Source organism: Leptonychotes weddellii, unplaced genomic scaffold, assembly GCF_054177405.1.
Source record: "Leptonychotes weddellii isolate Sample4059 unplaced genomic scaffold, ASM5417740v2 HiC_scaffold_10518, whole genome shotgun sequence".
NCBI lineage: Eukaryota > Metazoa > Chordata > Mammalia > Carnivora > Phocidae > Leptonychotes > Leptonychotes weddellii.
The window spans coordinates 1-7,388 of record NW_027682017.1 but is presented as its reverse complement, the minus strand read 5'-3'; the positions used below and the strand labels follow the sequence as shown (position 1 = coordinate 7,388).

Here is a 7,388-nt window from a genome sequence, read left to right as displayed (position 1 = left end):
AGAATTAACAAGATTGATAAACCCCTGGCCAGACTTATCAAAAAGAAAAGCAAAATGACTCAAATAAAATCATGAATGAAAGAGGAGAGATCACAACCAACACCAAAGAAATACAAACAATTATAAGAACACATTATGAGCAACTATATGCCAGCAAATTTGATAATCTGGAAGAAATGGATGCATTCCTAGAGGTGCATAATTGCTCTTTGTAGATGTTCTCATTTTGTTCATACATCTTTTCCTGATTCCCTTTAGATCTCTATCCATGTCCTCCTTTAGTTCATTGAGCATATTTAACACAGTTGTTTTAAAGGCTTTTTCAGATAAGTCCAAATCTTTTGTTTCTTGAGGGTTAGTTTTTGTAGACTTATCTTGTTCCTTTGAATGGACCATGTTTCCCTGTTTCTTTGTCTGCCTTGTCATCTTTTGTCAAAAAAATGGCATTTGAGAAAATAGCCATCTCTCCCAGTCTTTGCAGACTTGCTCCATAAAGAGGAAGACCGTCACTTATCAGTCTGGTGTGAAGGCTTAAAGTCTTTTCAGGCCTTTTCTGGGCATGTGTCTTCCTTGGACCTGTGTATGTGCTTTTCTTTCCAACCCAATTCAGCACACAGGGCTGCTATTAAATGTCTTGATTAACCTAAAAAGCCCAGCCCTGCTTCTCCTTGGGGCCTTAGATGTATTATTTTATTCTTCTGACCATATTCTTTGCTCGAGGCACACATGGGCCTGCAGTTCCCTGCAGCTGTACTGTATCCAGCACCCACCACTGGTTTTGGTGGCCTGCAAACTGATATCCAAACTATGCCACCTTCCTCCTTCTGATCTCCAAGTCAGGCAAAACAGAAACCAGTCCCTCAGGTAGCCTCCAGGCAAGTCAGGATGGTGCAGACTATTCCACTGTTTCCTTTCTGTCCTGAGAGAGGGACCAAACACTGTACTGCTCTGTACAGAGGAGGGAGTAGGGCAAGGATAAGCAAAAACACTGGAATTGTCTACTGTTTTGAGTGCGGGTTTTTCTTGGTTGAGCACTCACTTGGTTTTACAGATCCATAACTGGTTTCTAGAGCTCTCACAAAGCTGTTTTGGTCAGTCTGTTGTTTACTTTGGGTTTTCACTGGAGGAAGAGGGCCTGGAGATTCCTAGTCTTCCATCTTGCTGATATCACTCTCCCTCAGTTTTCTTTTAAATTTACTTTTCGTTTTATTTTAGTGTATCTTCCAGTAATTGTTTCAGGTAAGATTTGTTGGAAGTAAATTTTTTGGACATTTGCAGCTTGACAATGCTTTATTTTATCCTCACATTTGAATGCCAGCCTGGTTGCTTACAGAATGCATGGTTCATAGTTATTTTTCTTCAGTACTGAGGTATGTTTTCAGTGTCTTCTTGTGTTCAGTGTTACTGATGGAAGTCTCATTACCTTTTTTTTTAGATTTGATTTATTTATTTGAGAGAGAGAAAGCAAGAGAGAGAGCACAAGCCAGAGGGGGAGGCAGAGGGAGAGGCATACTGCCTGCTGAGCAGGGAGCCCAATGCGGGACTCTCTAAGTTGGTCTCTATAATAGATGCCCCACCTTCCCACTGATTTTCTTTTTGCATTCTTAGCAAAAAGCCACCGAGCCTGTCCTTGGACTGGCTTTGTTGCTCCAGCTCTTACCCTACATCTCTGGGACTGCCATTCCAGAGTAGAGCAGTGTCCATCTACCTTGACGGAGACCTGTCCCCCAGGGCCCCCTCCCCGTGGTTTATCCTGCTGGCCTGGTCCTCACCATCTTGCCCTGCTTCCTTCCTGCTTTTACTGGCTTGGTCAGTTCCCCACAGTTCTGGAAAATGGACCATTTAATGATCTTCATGCCACATCCCACCACCATCCTACACTGTCTCAGCATCCACATGGATAACTCATCCCAAACCCAAGCCTCCCAATTTTTGGATGGCTTCATCTCCAGTGACCTTCACCTCCATTCCACCTCAGCTGCCCAGGCCCCTCACCTGGCCTTGAAATGCTTACACATGCTCCAAAATCCTATTGACTTCACATCCCACCTCTTCTCACAGCTTCCTTCCCTCTGGTGCTCTTCCTCCCTCATCTCTACAAGGTCTTCAAGCTCCCCAGCCAACCACTCCTCCTCCTGCACCTCTTGGCATCACTCCCTTTCCTGTTCAGCCTCAGCTTGGAAATACAACATCTTGAGGAAGGAATGCCTTTCTAATTCATACTCAGGGGTCATAGGCCAGTAGCATCCCTTATCTGATGAGTACCAGGGTTCGAGTTGGCTGATCGATAGGAAACAGCAAATGGGCACATTGAGTCCAGTGAGCACCTAGTGCATTGAGGAGCAGAGAGGGGCAACGAGCCTGTTGGCCTCACATGTTCGGCACACGGCAGGCTGTGTAACTGTGTTCTGCTCCACCTTAGTTCCTTGTCCCTGTGAGCACCCCTGAGGTGGGTATTGGTCTACCTTTGTGAAGGAGTCACCTGGGGCTGTATGATTGTTCCATGCTGCATCCAAGGTGTCCATCATGCTGAAAACAAAAGCATCCCTTTATTTGTTCATGAAAAGTAACTCCATTTTTCCCTTGGAGTTCAGGAACTTAATGAACTCAGTACAAAGGAGCTAGGAAAATACATTTATCTACATCTTGAATTTTGCTGGCAAGTACTATGAAGTTAGGAGCTGATTACCATTTTTAAAGGAGAAAATCGTATTTCGGATCTTGTTTTTTTATCCTAAGAGAAGGACTTGAGCATTTCTTAAATAGGATGATTTGCAGAGGTCATGTTGGGGTGGTTAGTGGTCATCTGAGATGTGACTTGCTGGAAGGGGGAGTAGGGAATTGTAGGTGTTGGGGACAATGTGGCCGAAGACTTGGCTGAGGGCATAAGCCAGCTTCCCAGCAGGAGTCCTTCCCATGCTACCTGTGGCTGAGCTTTAGAGTCAGATGGCCCTGAAATTGTTGGTGACACTTATCTCTGTGTGCTTGCATACTTGAGCATGGGCAAGATGGTCTATGACACTATCTTATTCTCAAAGGGACTTGGGTCCTTACCTTTCCCACCCCCAGTCAGTTTTGAAAGCTGGGCAGAATAATTTGTTCTAACCTCAATGAAATGATATTTGCTGATTTCTGTCCTGAGAGACTGCCTTTTCCAGGAAGGCTTGGCCTGGCTTTGTGACTACCCAGACTTACCCTTTGTCCTTTTCTCTCCATCCTAGGCCAACACTGGACAAATTGATGATCCCCAGGAGCAGCACAGAGTTATCAGCAGTAACCTCGCCCTCATTCAGGTGACTCTCCCCTTTGTCCGATTGCTGAATCTCCTCCCTGCTTTTGAATCTGCAGCCAGGCCTGCTCCATGTAGGAAGGCTGAAGACTAAGTAAGCCTTTGTCCGTGCACTCCGGACTGAACTTGGGGAATGGGCCACCCATCCACCCTGCACCCACCAGACCACACCCATGTGGCAGCTGGAGGCTCAGCCCAACTATAGGGCACCAGCATGTCCACCTGAAAGTAGATGCCTCTTCTGAGAACCCAAGGTCCCTCCAGTGCTCCCAGCCCCTTCTTTTCAAGACAGGCTTATTGAAAGATTCACCTGTACTTGCTCGCTCCTCTTTCTCATAGCCTGGACAGAGCTAACAGCTTTCTCTTCCCACTATCTTGACTCACTCTGTGCTTGCCAAGGTCACTGACATCCTAATTGGTATACCCTCTGATTGCCTCATACATGTGATCCTACTTATTCTCTCTGGAGCATCTGCTATTCTTCCTGCCTGGAGGTTCCTCCGTGGCTGCACTCCTGCCTCTCAGCCTGTTCTTTCTCAGACTTTGCAGGACACCCCGCTCCCCATGCCTTTGTCTCTTAAATGCTTCATGCTCGTTCAATTTGTACCTCCTTCTAGCAGACCCTAGTTGGGCTAAGTTCTCATCCTAGGAGTCTCAGAGTATTAGAGTCAGGAGGCCCAGGGCAGGGGGAGACTGGGAAGAGATTGGCTCAAGGTAAGAGAGGAATGGCTTCATCCAGAACCTTCTGGGCTTCTCTGGCTGGGGGCAGCCTATGGCCACACAAAGAACCTGGACTCTGAGATCAGACAGGCCTGGAGTTAAGGCTATCATTTATCAACTGGGTGGCCTTGGGCAGGACACACAAGACTTGCTTAGCTGTATCTCCCTGTCCATCAAATTAGGAGGATACCCACTTTACCTCTCACCTGGGTTCCAGAGCCCCTGTTTCTAGCTCTCCACTGGGTATCTCCATCTACCTGTAGCAGAAGCATCCACAAAACAGCTTAGATCTGGCCTCATCACCTCCTCTCCTCACACTCACTTCTTGTGAAGTCCCCAACCCTGAAGAGTTTGATGGTTGAAAGCTCATTCTGGGGGTCGACCAGCTGGAGACCCTTGGGCAAGTCACCTCACCTTATCTATAAGATGGGCCACTGTGAGGATTCAATCATGGAAGACTGTGACACCTGGCCAGCATGTGGTAATCTCACAATCATGGTTGCTGTTCCCATTAATCAAGCTAGAGACCAAGTCACCCTCAGCATTTCTCTGCTCCTTATCCTTCTGTCCAGTCCTGAGGAGTCTGCGTCTGAGCTGTGCTTGAATCAGCCCTGCTTCTCCTTCTCCTTGCCTTGGCCTCTTGGTCTCTGACCTCACTGACTACAAACCTTTTCACTGTTCTCACTGCCCCAGCCTTCTTCCTGTCCGGCTCTCCTCTGCATGGCCACCTGGGTGACCTTTTCTAAATCCTAAAGCTGATCAGGTGTCCTCCTCCTGAGGCTCCTTTGTTGCTTCTTCTTGTCCAAGTGTGGGCCTAGCCCAGAGGCACTCCTGGTCTGGTCCTGTCCTCCTGCAGTCTCCTGTCCCCCATCCCTGCTGCCTTTGCATATGTGGTTGTCTCTCCTTGGAATGTCCTTTCTCTTCCTGTTCTCCTGGCAATGAAGCTCCAGTCAGTTCCAGCCCGATACCGGGTACTCTCCAGGGCTTGTACAAGCTGCTGGGGCTGCCCTGGTTGCAATTCTGTGTTTAGATGTCTGCCTTCCCCACTTGAGCTGAGTCACGTGGGCCAGGACCCCAGCCTGTGGCTGAAGAGCTTTCGGAGATTAAATGAGATGCTCGTGATGCCCTTAACAGAGGGTCTGACAAGGGACAGGTTATAAATGCCTCAGCTACAAGTCACCAAGTCCTTGTCCATATGCATGCACATTTCCACATGATTGATTCTCAACAAACATTCATTAAATCCCACTCTGGGCCAGGCACTGGCTTGGCACATTGTCCTGATCATAGCATGGATATAATTTTGTCTTACCCCTTTTTTAAAAAGCTTAACATTGAATCACAAGTGGTACAATAAATTTCATAACTGAACTTTTTAATAACTTTGTATTCTATCACAAATATACCCAAGAGTGATATTTAACAACTGGTAGGGCCTAAGCACGAAGAGCTGGTCTGGCAGGGCCAATGCCAACTGTCCAGACTCAGCCCTGTTCCACTTCTTTCGACTTTCACCACAAGGGTGCACCTGCAATTGTTCGTATGCTTCTACTCGATAAATTATACTGCAATGAAATTATTCTCTTTTGCATGAATTTCTTAAGAGAAGTTCCCACAAGTTCACAAGGTATGAACAATTTGAAGTTCTAGATTTTTTTCCAAAAGGATTATAAAATACTTGAATTCTTAGTATCAAATAATAGACCAGTATTAATATTTCTGTTATTAGTTTCTCCATAACCTCACTATCATTGAAAGTATTCTTCTGAATGACTTTCTGCATTTACCATATATATGTATGTGTCCATAGACAATATATGATACAACTTTCTGTGTTTTTTAAGCATTAGAAGTATTGTACTGGACATATAATTCTGTTACTTGTACTTTTAAGAGTGACTTAATGAATGAAAATCACTGAGAATAGCAGATAGTAAGCAGTCAGTAAATATCAGCTCCAGTCATCATTATCATTATTTTGTGGCTCTTTGTTCACATGTGCAAATGTTTTCCTGGGAAAATGCTAGATCATAAAGTAACCAAATCCCCTCCCCCCAAATTCTTGTACCAATTTTATCACATCTATGTATAAGAGAACCATTTTCCCATATACTTGTCAATGTGTATCTTATGTTATCAGCCTTTTAAATTTTAATTTTACCTAGTCTGATGGATAAAAATAGTGTAGCCCATCCATTAATTCATTCATTGATTGGATGAGCACAGATGAGGGCTGAGCACCTGCAGAGATGGCACTGACCTTTTAGTAGAGGAAGACCAACGTCAGTTACAAAGAAATAAGATACCTACTATCAAATTGGGATTTTATTTTAAATTTTCCTGATTATTCAGGAAGTTGGTCACATTTTTGTGTGTTTCTTAGCCATTTGTATTTCCTTTTCTGTGAATTGTCTATCCATACCCCTTGTACATTTTTCTTTCAGGTTGTCTTTTTTAAAAAGTTGCCATTGGTTTGTTATTTTGATCACTAATGCTTTATTAGTTGTAAATGCTGGAGATATTTTCTCCAGCTGTCTCTCCATCTTTGAATTTCTGGTATCATATAGAAGTCATACTTAGATTTATGTACATTTATCTCTATTTCTCTTTATAGATTTTACATGTTATATCTTCAGAAGGAGTCCCTTTCTAATCCAAAATCTGAAACATACTTTTCTATATTTTCTCCTGTTTTACACTTGAGGTTTTATGTTTAGTGGTGTGTGTGTGTGCGTGCACGGTATAAAGTAGAAATATATTTTCTCCCCCCAGACAGATGCCCACTTTCCCTTTCCCTGTTTATTCAGTATCCACCCATTACATACTGATTTGAAATGCCACCTTTATCTTTATTAAATTTTTATATATTAAATTTTCATGTATTCATGATACTATTCCTGGACACCAGTCTGTCCTGCTGATCTGTCTGTTTCTCTGCCAATACCACCATGTTTTAATTACTATAGCCTTAAAACTACGTATTGATGATGAATGTGCCAAAACTCCCTCTTGATCTTTTTTCTCAGATTGTCTTGGCTATTCTTGCACATCTACTCATCTTTGTAAAACTTAAGATGAGTTGTCAAGTGCCATGAAGAAGCTTGTTGGGACTTTGATTGGAATTATATAGGTTAACTTGGGGAGCATTTTTCATCCATGTATATGGTAGAGTTCTCTGTTTATTCAGCCTTCTTTAATAACACAATATGTTTCCATTTCCATTAAGACATTTGAATTGCGGGGGGGGCGGAGCAAGATGGCGGAGGAGTAGGAGACCTGGATTTCGTCTCCTCTCAGGAATTCAGCTGGAGAGGGATCAAACCATTCTGAACACCTACAAACTCAACAGGAGATCGAAGAAAAGAATAGCAACAACTCT

The 7,388-nt window shown here is 43.9% G+C and overlaps 1 long non-coding RNA gene across 1 annotated transcript; it reads left to right on the top strand.

The window, feature by feature from the left end:
• The first annotated feature begins 15 nt into the window (after window positions 1–15).
• On the top strand, window positions 16–7,048 carry LOC145718065 (uncharacterized). The gene is made up of 2 exons (XR_014141563.1): window positions 16–3,293; window positions 6,624–7,048. It is a non-coding gene; the product is annotated as an uncharacterized LOC145718065 (long non-coding RNA).
• The last annotated feature ends 340 nt before the right edge of the window (window positions 7,049–7,388 follow it).